The sequence below is a fragment of the Callorhinus ursinus genome, unplaced genomic scaffold, assembly GCF_003265705.2.
Source record: "Callorhinus ursinus isolate GAN/ISIS: 27379988/994484 unplaced genomic scaffold, GSC_fseal_2.0 scaffold7, whole genome shotgun sequence".
NCBI lineage: Eukaryota > Metazoa > Chordata > Mammalia > Carnivora > Otariidae > Callorhinus > Callorhinus ursinus.
Window position 1 is genome coordinate 67967655 of NW_027397069.1, and position 14576 is coordinate 67982230.

Sequence of the window (14576 nt, forward strand, 5' to 3'; positions counted from 1 at the left end):
ATTAACATCAACTTAACAGCTTTTTGTCTCATCAGAAGATTAATTTAGAAATCTGTTAAAGGGGCGCCTGGGTGACTCAGCCGGTTAAGCATCTGCCTTCAGCTCAGGTCATGATCCCAGGGTCCTGGGATCGAGCGCCACGTCAGGCTCCCACCTCAGCAGGGAGCCTGCTTCTCCCTCTCCCTCTGCTGCTCCCCCTGCTTTTTTGCATGCTCTCTCTCTCTCTCTCTGACAAATAATAAAATAAAATAAAATAAAAATAAATAAAATAAAAATAAATAAATAAATAAAAATCTGTTAAGTAGGAAAGAACCATCCATTTTGAACACCCTCAACATTTTGAAAGCAACTCCCTTCAACCAGGGGAAAAAAACACTCAAGTTTAAATAGTCTTTGAGAACATGACCATCACAGAAGTGGTAATCTACAGAATAAAGCCCACTTGAGTAATGGTGGGACTCAGAAAGTACATACTCTATACCACTAAATCACAGGAACTCATCCTAAATTTGATTTAAAACATACAAGTTTAGGCTTTCCTTTTCTAGTTTTACCCCTAGAAAGCTTAGGCTACCCTTTCTGGTCTCCAAAACTACAGAAGCCACTGTCCCTCTGATAAGTTTCTTCCATGTCACCCAAGTGTCCAGTGAAAGCCAGACCCCACACTGTTGTTCCTCTCCTCTGTCCCCAATGATCAGACTTAATAACAAGCTTCCCTTCCTTAGAGTCTACCCTGAATTGAATCCCAACAAAGCAGAGCCAGCCCGGCAGTTGTAAGTTGTACACTATGCAAGTTCACCACATTTAAGGGGGCACCAATCGCATCATTAGCATCTCTGCTCTTTCAAAAACTGTGCATCATTGTTACAACGTTGAGGGTTTAAAGATGGGTAATCTGATTATTTATATATCACAGTTTTCCAGCATATGGCAAGAAAGTGTCTTATTCTAAAAATCAGTATAGTTTGACGATTTTCCATCAGATGGAAGTAAAATGTCTACGGAAGGGGTGCCTTCGTCTAATTTGCACAAAATGCCATATGGGACAGCAGCAGCCCTCGGAAAAGCTTCTCTCAAACATTTTAAACTTTCTGTGGTCTTGGCTGTTCACTAAAGCGTCTGCTCTTGGTTTCATAAACTCTGTTTGCACTGCATTAACTACCCCCCCACACACACCAATCTGGGCTTTCTCTCTCAATAACTGCAGCTATCAAGCACATCCTCTCCTCAAAGCAAGCCCTAAGTACTACCTGCATTCTCTTGTCCTATTTCTGACAACTGATACTACTAAACACATGTTAACAATAAAACTATGACCTGTTGTCCCAGATTAATCACCGCTAGAAAAGAGATATCCATTATAGACACATTCCACAAATTTAACATCATTAACAACCGTGTTGCTTGAACTTGAGTTTCATCAATATCTAAAGAGATTCCTCACATTTTTTTAACGATTTTATTTATTGGGAGAGAGAGAGAGCATGTGTGAACAGGGGAAGGAACAGAGGGAGAGAGAGAATTGCAAGCAGACTCTATGCTGAGCACAGAGCCTGATGCAGGGCTCAGTCTCATGACCCTGAGATCATGACCTGAGCCAAAATCAACAGTCAGATGCTCAACTGACTGAGCCACCCAGGCACCCCAGATTTCTCATATTTCTTTAAAAAGAAGAATTAAAGTAAGTTTCCATATCAGAATTCATTTTAATCGACTTTTTTCATTGATAATATTTACCAAAAATTTACCACCAGCTATTTCCTTTGAGTGCCAGGAACCCAAGTCAAATAAAGTAATAATAGAGAGCCACATAAACTCACCTTGACCCCCAGAAAACGAGTTTTACGGCCATTGATGACAATTTGCCCTAGTTGACAGTCCAGGTATGGAAACCTTAAAAAGCAAAAGACAGAGGAAAACTTAGAAGAAAGGAGACAGATTTAGGAAAGCATAACCAGTTACTTCGTGGTAATACTGCTTCTCCCTGAAACAATAAAGTTAGTTCAGCAGTGCTTGAATCTATGCAGTAATTGTACCACAAACTCTTCATAAGTGGAGTTGTTTCATGAACTCACCATTTTTCCACTGGCTCTGTCTCGGATTTCAGAGATACTTCATCTTATTTTCAGATTAATCCTCAGTGAATACATGACTTCAATTTTCTTTCTTTCTTAATCCCTCAAGTAGTTAATGATCTGAAAACTGATTCTTAAATACACCATATAAATGAAGTGTCTTAAGAACTTAAGATTTGGCTCTTGTTGGGGGAAGAAGACCTCTGATGCATGAATAATTATGTGTGTTTCATAGTTCCTAATTTTCTTAAATGGCACCAATTTACACTTTTGTTATTTATTTTCTTCTTATTCAGAAAAAAAATGAAGAACTAGAGGAACTACGAGTCCCCAAATATTTTTTTAAGTGGCTCCATGCTCAGCACAGAGTCTACTGCAGGACTTGAACTTACGACCCTGAGATCAAGACCCAAGCTGAGACCAAGAGTCAGACACCCAACCAACTGAGCCACGCAGGCACCCCATGAGTCCCATAATATTAACAATAGTAATATTAATTAAATCTATAATAAAACTGTATTTCAAAAAAACCAGCAAAAGTTACTTTCCTCTCTAACTTGTCCAGCAAGATTAGTTTTAGGTGGTAGAAAAAACACAAATTTTCCTTCCAGATGCTACCCCAGTAGATGCCACAGGATGCCTGCTATTATTAGGCTGAGTCATATAAAATTGGTGATATCCAAACACTGTTTACCTCAAAACTTGATAATTCCATCATTTTTCCAAGCCAAAAAAAAAAAAAAAAAGGTAGGACTGGAAAAAACTAAATCTTCACAACTACCTATTGCTCAGCACATGCCATTTCCTAAGCAGCCTCAGTGGTGTGGGCATTGCCGGTATCCATTACAACCTGACATCTTCACGGTACCTAAAAGAAAACAAGTGAATTGCTTCTGGTATTTGGAGGGACCTGAGTGTATTCTCCTCGATTCTTTTTTCCAACCCAGTCTATTTACTGCCAACTTCCTCTCCGCCTCCTCCTTGCAACATTAAGAGCCTTTTCCAAGAGTACAAATGTGGCAGAGAGGACAGCTGAGGGCTGGAAGGCAAAAGGTGATGGTAAGAATGCAAATCTGTAAGAAGGGAGGGCCAAGAGGAAAGCATGTCAGTGTAAGTGAGGAACAAGAGGCAGGGGGAGGAGAGTGGAAGGGCCGCCCACTCACTAAGGCAGTACTTACTGTGGTGGCGAGCATCACACCACACTGGGAAAATTAAACAGGTCCAAGTCCAGACGGAAAGAAGGGAAAGTTTACTTCCGTCAAACATATTCAGTAACCCATCTATCTCGGGAGCTACCACAACCAGCACTCCCATGCCAGCCCCTCACTGTTATGAACACCACCACCAGCACACCACCATCACAGCCACCCCCACCACTGTGGTCAAAATGCAGGCATACACAACACTATTGGAACTACAAACTAACAGAATAGAGGCCGTGTGAATACCCTAGATACAAAAATTTACCTCTTTACACAATGTATTTTCTTCTGAGATGGAGGAGAGACGGTTTAAATGATTTCCCTCTTACCAGGAGACCCATTAAATGAGCGGCCTACATAAGCTGCTTTGTTTTGTTTTGTTTTGTTGCAAGAACAAGCAGCCAATTGCAAAATAAACTTTTTGAACTCTTTTTAGTACCATTTATCTATTTCACATTCCCTATTTTTGAAAATTAATCATCTGAAGAAAAGACATAGGGTCAAAATCTGCATTCTGACCAGAGTCCTAGTTCACATGTTAGGTGCAACCTATTGTTTTGTTCACATCCAATCAGAATTTCAAAACACATAAGACCAGGAGAGGAAATGCATGTGGAGAAATGCATAAACTCCACCTTCAGAGGCACTCTTCACTGTTCTAGTACAAACTTTCCCTTTAAAACAGAGATATTATGATATAATGTGAACCACTATAATGTTGAAGATATATGCGTTAATGTCGGTAATAGCTAAACGATAGCACTAATAGTAGCAGAGAACAGAAATCATTATTATTATAATCGGTACGCCAAAGATAGAGAGCTACTGCAAATATAATAGCCTGGAATTAATAGACCAGTTGGAATTGCACCACGCATTGTGAGAGTTAGAAAATGACGTTATGTTAATATAGTGATGGAATAAGAGTGTGAACATAGTTAAGGAGTGCTAGCTAAGGTATGTGAAGACTACACATGCATGTGTGGAAGCTACCAGGTAACAACTAAGCAAAGCCACTCTGAAGAGCTAGAGGCTGCCTAAGAACCAACTGGTCAACCTCATACAGAGGAGCCCTAGGCCACTGATAATTATCACTGAGATCAGAACAGGGTCTGCCAAACATCAGCAAGCAACAAAACAGGGAAGCTGACATAAAAGACAAGGGGAACAGGTGTTACCTAATGCCTTGGAGTCCTATATAAAAAGACTATATTTATAACTCAACACCAAATAAAAACAAATAATTCAATTAAAAAATGGGCAGAAGATATGAATAGACATTTTTCCAAAGAGACATACAGATGGCTAACAAACATGTAAAGATGCTTAATCATCAGGGAAATGCAAATCAAAGCCACAATGAGGTATCACCTCACACATGTCAGAATGGCTAAAATCAAAAACACAAGAAACAACGTGTTGGTGAGGATGTGGAGAAAAAAGAACCCTCATGCACTGTTGGTGGGAATGAAAGCTGGGGCAGCCACTCTGGAAAACAGTATGGAGGATCCCCAAAAAGTTGAAAATAGAGCTACCCTACAACCCAGCAATTGCACTACTGGGTATTTACCCCAAAGATACAAATGTAGGGATCCAAAGGGGTACATGCACCACGATGTTTATAGCAGCAATGTCCACAATAGCCAAACTATGGAAAGAGCCAAGATGTCCATCGACAGATGAATGGATAAAGAAGGTGTGGTATATATATACATATATATACACAATGGAATATTATGCAGCCAAAAACTTTTTAGAAGAATTACCATATGACCCTGTAACTCTACTACTGGATATTTACCCAAAGAAAATGGGAACACTAATTTGAAAAGATACATGCACCCCTATATTTACTGCAGCATTATTTACAATAGCCAAGATATGGAAGCAGCCCAAGGGTCCACTGATAGATGAATGGGTAAAGAAGATGTGGTACAAACACACACACAATTACTCAGCCATAAAAAGAATAAAATCTTGCTACTTGCAACAGCATGGATGGAACCAGAGGGTATAATGCTAAGTGAAATAAGTCAATCAGAGAAAGAAATACCACATGATTTCATTCATGTGTGGAATTTAAGAAACAAATGAAAAATTTAAAAAAGAGACAAAAAAAAAAAAAACTCTTAAATACAGAGAACAAACTGGTGGTTGCCAGAGGGGAGGCAGGCAGGTGGACAGATGGGTGAAACAGATGAAGGGGAGTACTTTCATCCTGATGAGTACTGAGAAATGTATAGAATTGTTGAATCAATAAACTGTACACCTGAAACTAATATAACACTGTTAATTGTACTTGAATAATAAGTTTTAAAAACAAAGGGAGGCGGGTCTGAGACTCGATGCGTCACCGCAGCAGCGGCTTCTCCTTCACTGCCCAACTCGCCAGTCGTTCTTTATCTTTTCCCTCCACCTCCCTCTCCCTTCCCCTTTCCTTCTTCCCTTTCTCCTCCCATCCCTGTCCTTTCTCTTTCCTCACCTTCTCCACGCCTCCTCCATAAGGATGTCGAGATTTAGGGACTAGAAAAGATGGTGGAAGAGTAAGGGACCCTATCTCAACTGGTCCCCGAAATTGAGCTGGATATCTACCAGACCACTCTGAGCACCCACAAAACCAGCCTGAGATGTAAGAAGATCTGGATCTCTACAAACAGAATATTGCAGGCGGTTGGTTTCGAGGTACCAAGCGGGGAGCCGTGATTCCGCGGGCAGATATCAGAGGATAAATGGCAGCGGGAGGGAGCCTGGCCATGGGGATCCTACACCGCCGGTGAGCGACAGCGCACTGGGGACAGGGCACAGACTGGCAGACCGGTAGCGGTGGGGAAAGGACTTTAGGGCAGCCCCCGGGGCGGAAACCCGGAGCGGTGGGGTTGCGTGCAATCTGGGGGCGGCTGGCAGTTTTAGAAGCACAAAGGGCAGAGACGTGCCTCGACCTGGAGGCAGGACTGGGAGGGCTGCGGAGGGGTGCACAACCCAGGACACTGCAGTTTATAGCAGCACAGATGGAAACGGAGACAGTGTGGCCTGGAGAGCTCATTGAAGAACAGACTGCGGTCTCTCTGATCTGAGGCACAGGGTTGGAAATGGGTCTCTTCAGCTCTAACTCGCGGAAGAGACGCGGAAAGCCGCCAGGGAGAGCCGCCAGAGAACAAAAGCCTCAAAAACTGATTCCCGCGGAGCCCATCCCCCGCTACAGGGCGGGTAGGGCAACTCCGCCCAAACAGGGTTGCCTAAGTAACAGCACGGCAGGCCCCTCCCCCAGAAGACAGGCTGGGAAAACAAGAGGCCAGCAACCCTAAGGTCCCAAGAAAACAGGTGCATCTTGCTTGGGGCCTGGTCAATAATTTGGACTCTACACATTCCCTCAAACACCCATCAACAGAATGACTAGGAGGAGGAGCCCCCAAAATAGAAAAGACTCAGAGATTATGACTTATGCTGCAGATTTACAAATGGATGCAGATATAACCAAGATGTCGGAGATGGGATTCAGGCTAGCAATTGTGAAGACAATGGCTAGAATGGAGAAATCAATTAATGGCAACATAGAGTCTCTAAGGGCAGAAATGAAAGCTGAATTGGCAGAACTTAAAAATGCTATCAATGAGATCCAATCCAATCTAGATAATCTAACAGCTAGGGTAACTGAGGCAGAAGAACGAATAAGCGACCTGGGAGACCATATAACAGATAAAAAGGGAAAAGAGGCGGCCAGGGAATAACAACTCAGAATCCATGAAAATAGAATCAGAGAAATAAGTGACACCATGAAGCATTCCAATGTCAGAATAATTGGAATCCCGGAGGGAGTGGAGAGAGAGAGAGAGGACTAGAAGATGTATTTGGGCAAATTGTAGCTGAGAACTTCCCTAACCTGGGGAATGAAACAAACATTCGCATCCTAGAGGCAGAGAGGACCCCTCCCAAGATCAAGGAAAACAGGCCAACACCCCGGCATGTAATAGTAAAACTTGCAAATCTTAGAACAAAGGAAACCATCTTAAGGGCAGTTAGGGGGAAGAGATTCCTTACGTACAGAAGGAGGAACATCAGAATAACGTCAGACCTATCCACAGAGACCTGGCAAGCCAGAAAGGCCTGGCAAGACATATTCAGGGTACTAAATGAGAAGAACATGCAGCCAAGAAGACTTTATCCGGCAAGGCTTTCCATTTAGAATGGATGAAGAGATACAGAGCTTCCACAACCGGCAGAAACTGAAAGAATATGTGACCACTAAGCCGGCCCTGCAAGAAATATTAAGGGGGGTTCTATAAAAGGAGAAAGACCCCAAGAGTGATATACAACAGAAATTTACAGGGACAATCTATAAAAACAACGTCTTCACAGGCAACATGATGACAATTAATTCATATCTTTCAATAATCACTTTCAACGTGAATGGCCTAAATGCTCCCATAAAATGGCACAGGGTTGCAGATTGGATAAAAAGACAGGACCCATCCATATGCTGCCTACAAGAGACTCATTTTGAACCTAAAGATACATCCAGACTGAAAGTGAAGGGATGGAGATCCATCTTCCATGTCAGCGGACCTCAAAAGAAAGCTGGGGTAGCAATTCTTATATCAGACAAATTAGATTTTAAACTAAAGACTGTAATTAGAGACACAGAAGGACACTGTATCATTCTTAAAGGGTCTATCCAACAAGAAGATCTAACAGTTGTAAATATCTATGCCCCCAGCATGGGAGGAGCCATCTACATAAGCCAACTGTTAACCAAAATAAAGAGGCATATTGATAACAATACATTAATTGTAGGAGACCTCAATACTCCACTCTCAGCAATGGACAGATCATCTAAGCAGAAAATCAATAAAGAAACAAGAGGTTTGAATGATATACCGGATCAGATGGACCTCATAGATATTTACAGAACATTCCACCCTAAAACAACAGAATACTCATTCTTCTCGAGCGTACATGGAACTTTCTCCAGAATAGACCACATACTGGGTCACAAATCAGGTCTCAACCGATACCAAAAGATTGAGATTATTCCCTGCATATTCTCAGACCACAATGCTTTAAAACTGGAACTCAATCACAAGAAAAAATTTGGCAGAAATTCAAACACTTGGAAGCTAAAGACCACTCTGCTCAAGAATGTTTGGGTCAACCAGGAAATCAAAGAAGAACTTAAACAATTCATGGAAATCAGTGAGAACAAAAACACATCAGTCCAAAACCTATGGGATACTGCAAAGGCGATCCTAAGGGGGAAATACATAGCCATCCAAGCCTTACTCAAAAAAAAACAGAAAAACCCTGAATTCACCAACTAACTCTACACCTTGAAGAACTAGAGAAAAAGCAACAAACGATGCCTAAGCCACTCATTAGAAGAGAAATAATTAAAATTAGAGCAGAGATCAATGAATTAGAAACCAGAAACACAGTAGATCAGATCAACGAAACTAGAAGTTGGTTCTTTGAAAGAATTAATAAGATCGATAAGCCACTGACCAGACTTATCCAAAAGAAAAGAGAAAGGACCCAAATTAATAAAATTATGAATGAAAGGGGAGAGATCACGACTAACACCAAGGAACTAGAAATTATCAACAACTATATGCCAATAAACTGAGCAATCTGGATGAAATGGAGGCCTTCCTGGAAACCTGTAAGCTGCCAAGATTGAAACAGGAAGAAATTGACAACCTGAATAGGCCGATAACCAGTAACGAGATTGAAGCAGTGATCAAAAACGTCCCAAAAAACAAGAGTCCAGGGCCTGATGGATTCTGTGGGGTATTCCACCTAACATTCAAAGAAGAAATAATACCTATTCTACTGAAGCTGTTTCAAAAAATAGAAACAGAAGGAAAACTTCCAAACTCATTCTATGAGGCCAGCATTACCTTAATCCCCAAACCAGGCAAAGACCCCATCAAAAAGGAGAATTTCAGACCAATATCCCTGATGAATATGGATTCCAAAACCCTCAACAAAATCCTAGCTAATAGGATCCAACAATACATTAAAAGGATCATCCACCATGACCAAGTGGGATTTATACCCGGGATGCAAGGGTGGTTCAACATTCACAAATCAATGTGACAGAACACATTAATAAGAGAAGGGAGAAGAACCATATGGTCCTCTCAATTGATGCAGAAAAAGCATGTGACAAAATACAACATCCTTTCCTGATTAAAACTCTTCAGAGTATAGGGATAGAGGGAACATTCCTCAAGTTCATAAAATCCATCTATGAAAAACCCACAGCGAATATCATCCTCAATGGGGAAAAGCTGAGAGCCTTTCCCTTAAGATCAGGAACATGTCAAGGATGCCCACTCTCACCACTATTGTTCAACATAGTACTAGAAGTCCTAGCAACAGCAATCAGACAACAAAAAGAAATAAAACGTATTCAAATTGGCAAAGAAGAAGTCAAACTCTCTCTTTTCACAGACGACATGATACTTTATGTGGAAAACCCAAAAGATTCCACCCCCAAATTACTAGAACTCATACAGCAATTCAGTAATGTGGAAGGATACAAAATCAATGGACAGAAATCAGTTGCTTTCTTATACACTAACAATGCAACTGTAGAAAGAGAAATTAGAGAAACGATTCCATTTACAATAGCACCAAAAAACGTAAGATACTTCGGAATAAACCTAACCAAAGAGGTAAAGGACCTATACTCTAGGAACTACAGAACACTCATGAAAGAAATTGAAGAAAATATTCCATGCTCATGGATCAGAAGAATAAACATTGTTAAAATGTCTATGCTACCCAGAGCAATCTATACCTTCAATGCCATCCCAATCAAAATTCCAATGACATTTTCCAAAGTGCTGGAACAAACAATCCTACAATTTGTATGGAATCAGAAAAGACCCCGAATCGCCAAGGAAATGTTGAAAAAGAAAAACAAAGCTGGGGCATCACATTGCCCGATTTCAAGCTATATTACAAAGCTGTGATCACCAAGACAGCATGGTACTGGCATAAAAACAGACATAAAGACCAATGGAACAGAATAGAGAACCCAAATATGGACCCTCAACTATATGGTCAAATAATCTTTGACAAAGCAGGAAAAAACATGCAATGGAAAAAAGACAGTCTCTTCAATAAATGGTGCTGGGAAAATTGGACAGCCACATGCAGAAGAATGAAACTCGACCGTTCTCTGACACCATTCACGAAGATAAACTCAAAGTGGATGAAAGACCTCAATGTGAGACAGGAATCCATCAAAATCCTAAAGGAGAACATAGGCAGTAACCTCTTTGACATCGGCCACAGCAACTTCTTTCAAGAAACATCTCCAAAAGCTAGTGAAACAAAAACAAAAATGATCTTTTGGGACTTCATCAAGATAAAAAGTTCTGCACAGCAAAGGAAACAGTCAACAAAACAAAGAGGCAATCCACAGAATGGGAGAAGATATTTGCAAATGACACTACAGATAAAGGGCTGGTATCCAAGATCTATAAAGAACTTCTTAAACTCAACACCCAAAAAACAATTAATCAAGTCAAAAAGTGGGCAGAAGATATGAAAAGACACTTCTCTGAAGAAGACATACAAATGGCTAACAGACACATGAAAAAATGTTCATCACCATCAGCCATCAGGGAAATTCAAATCAAAGCCACATTGAGATACCACTTTACACCAGTTAGAATGGCAAAAATGGACAGGGAAAGAAACAACAAATGTTGGAGAGGTTGTGGAGAAAGGGGAACCTTCTTACACTGTTGGTGGGAATGCAAGTTGGTACAGCCACTTTGGAAAACAGTGTGGAGGTTCCTCAAAATTTAAAAATAGAGCTACCCTATGACCCAGCAATTGCATTCCTGGGTATTTACCCCAAAGACACAGATGTAGTGAAAAGAAGGGCCATATGCACCCCGATGTTCATAGCAGCAATGTCTGCAATAGCCAAACTGTGGAAAGAGCCGAGATGCCCTTCAACAGATGAATGGATGAAGAAGATGTGGTCCATATATACAGTGGAATATTACTCAGCCATCAGAAAGGATGAATACCCAACTTTTGCATCCACATGGGTGGGACTGGAGGAGATGATGCTAAGTGAAATAAGCCAAGCAGAGAAAGTCAATTACCATATGGTTTCACTTATTTGTGGAACATAAGGAATAGTATGGAGGACATTAGGAGAAGGGGAAAATGAAAGGGCAGAAATTGGAGGGAGAGATGAACCATGAGAGACCATGGACTCCGAATAACAAACTGAGGGTTTCAGAAGGGAGGGGGCTAAGGGGATGGGTTAGCCCGGTGATGGGTATTAAGGAGGACACGTACTGCATGGAGCACTGGGTGTTGTACGAAAACAATGGATCGTGGATCACATCAAAAACTAATGACGTATTGTATGGTGACTAACATAACATAATAAAATTTAAAAAAAAAGAAAGGGAAAGCTAAATTTAGTTAAAATGGTAGGTAAAATTAATAAATATTTTTTTGAATTTATATAAAAGGACAAAATGAACAGAGAAATTGCAAGCAACCATACCTTCTCCACACAGAATGGTTCATTTTTGGAGTGAGCAAAAAACACAAAACCCTAAGCATAATTTTCAAATTCAGAAATCACATCAATTTGATCTTGGTTTTGAGCTACAGACAATATTTTCAAACAATAGGACATAAAGTCAAGGAATTGGTGTGCATCTCTATTAGCAGACAGCTGCTTATAAATTTGGTTTAGGGTCAGAACAGTATTCTTGGAAAAACCAGTTGTGTTCAATTTATAACTGATGTAACCAAGTGTTTATTACAGTAAAGTGCACAATGGACTACTACACAGCAATGAGAATGTTTGATCAAAACCACATCCAAAACCATGGAAGAACACATGAAATAACATTAACGTTAACTAAGATAAACCATCCGATCCATTTATTCAAAGTACGAAAACAATCACAACGAAAGGACTGGGAAAGTGAACCCTGCACACAGGTGCAAAACTGAAACAGGTGGCTGCACAATCATCATTGAAGGAATCTGTTAAATGTGGGGATTCCTGGGAACTACCCTGATGCTTATTCCTGAATTTTAAGAGTTTACTTTTTTGGAAAGCTCTCCCTGGGTACTCTGGAGCACAGCCACACTGAAGAACCAGTGCTGGGGCAGCAGATGGAAACTACTAGAGAAGCAGTGTCTCAATTCAAGAGTCTGGGCTAGACCATGAGACACATTACATATGCTAGTTCACTTACCTAATCTTCACAACAGCTCTCTAAAGAGATTTCAGTATCCCAGTTTCTCAAAGAGGTGACTAAGGGGCCAGTCTGAAGGTCAAGTGACTAGCCCAGGATGCTAAAGTGACAAAGAACAAATGTCACCTCGTGACTTCCTTCTTAAGAGTTCTTTAGTGGTGCCCACTGCCTAATATGTAATATAGTCTAAATTCCTTCACAGGTATCCTCCAAAAACATAGCTCCCAACTCTACTTCAAGCACATCACTCCTTCAGCCACCCATTCATACCCGTGCTCTGGCTGAGGAAACCTTCTAAGCAATTTCCTGGGCAGTACTATTTTAAGCCTCCCTGACTCCGTTTTTGCCATTCATCTACCTCATACTCCAGGATGGCGCTCAAACTTTACCTCTTTATGAAGCTCTTCCTGACCACCACAGGACCCAACCCAGGTAGAACTGACCACTTCCTCCGATGGGCCCTATAGTAGTTAGAACAATAAAGTAAGACTTTACTTTTCTCCATTATTACATGTCTGCTCATAGATATGGACTATATAACTTTTGAGAATAGATATCAGCAAATGTTTTAAGAATACAGTGTTAGAGCCAAAACCAGAATTTGAACCTGGATCCAACTCAAAACCAGGACACCACAGTGTGTCTCTTGAATCTGATTTTATAAAAACAACTCCATAACCATCAGTACAGTAGCCACTTAGCCACATGTTTCTACTGGACGCTTGGAATGTGACTAATCTGAACTGGAATGTGCTTAAGTTTAAAATACACACTTGACTTTGAAGATTCAGTACGACAAAAAGAATATAAAACATTTCAACATGTTAAAATGATAACATTTTGGATATATTTGGTTAAATAAAATGTGTTAAAATTAGTATGTTTTTGCTTTTAATGTGGCTATTAGAAAAGCATAATACATATGTGGCTCACATTATATTTCCATTGAACGGTGCTACTCTATGAAGTATAACTTTTCTCTTCCTTACTAATAAGATCTGTTAAGATGATGCTAACTTTTCCTAGTGATTACAGAGCACAGACATCCAAGACTGCACTGCAGTGTCACATAGCATGGCCCTGCTGGATATAGAGTTTGCTCCTACATTACAAACTCAGAGAATATTACTTTCAGAGTTCTGTCAACTCTGGAGTTCTCCTTCTCCTCCATCAGCTGTTGGTTCTCCACATGTAACTCCTAAGGTTTGTAATCCTCCAATATAGCTATCTTATGAATTCTGAGGCAAAGGCCAGTAGAGAAAAATAGGGCCAGGACTCGGGGGAGGCCAAGCACTTGCCTCAGGCACAAAATTTATTTATGTTTTTTTAAGATTTTATTTGTCAGAGAGCGAGAGAGAGTGACAGCAAGCACATGAGTGGGGAGAGGGGCAGAGGGAGAAGCAGGCTCCCCGCTGAGCAAAGAGCCCGATGTGGGACTCCATCCCAGGACCCTGAGATCATGACCTGAGCTGAAGGCAGATGCTTAACCAACTGAGCCACCCAGGCATCCCTCAGGCACAAAATTTAAAGGGAACCAAAAAACTCAGGAATAGAGAAAAACTCAGGAATCAAGATGAATAATATTTAAGTAACAGCATTGTCATGTAATTCACCTACCATAAAATTCACCATTTTAAAGGGTACAATTCAATAGTTTTAAATATTCATAATGTTGTTTACTGCCACTATCAAATTCCAGAACATTTTCATTACCCTTAAAGAAACCCCATCCCAATTAGCAGATATCTACCACCCCTGGCAACCACGAATCTATTTTCTGTATAAATTTGTCTATTATGGACAGTTGATATAAATGGAATCACATAATATGTGGCCTTTTGGGTCTCTCTTCTTGCAGTTAAAATGTTTAAAACTTTGAATGAATCAGCATTTCATTCCTTTTTATGGATGGATAATATTCTATTATATGAATACAGCACATTTTGTTTATCCATTCATCAGCTAGTGGGTTTAGGAACTGTTTCCAGTTTGGAGCTATTAGGCACACATTGGTATACATGTTTCTATGTAGATATAAATTCTCAATTCTCTTAGATATA

At 40.5% G+C, this 14576-nt stretch overlaps 1 protein-coding gene across 5 annotated transcripts in view; it reads right to left on the reverse strand.

Annotated features, from left to right (window-relative positions):
- MTUS2 (microtubule associated scaffold protein 2) overlaps positions 1–14576 on the reverse strand; it is a 581138-nt gene that overhangs the window by 553103 nt on the left and 13459 nt on the right. For 4 of the 5 annotated variants that reach the window (XM_073894733.1, XM_073894728.1, XM_073894730.1 and 1 more), the window contains exon 2: positions 1821–1893. The exons of the other annotated variant lie outside the window; for it this stretch is intronic. The gene's annotated coding sequence lies outside the window, so the exon portion shown is untranslated. The remainder of the gene's footprint in view (positions 1–1820; positions 1894–14576) is intronic. 5 annotated transcript variants of the gene reach the window in all.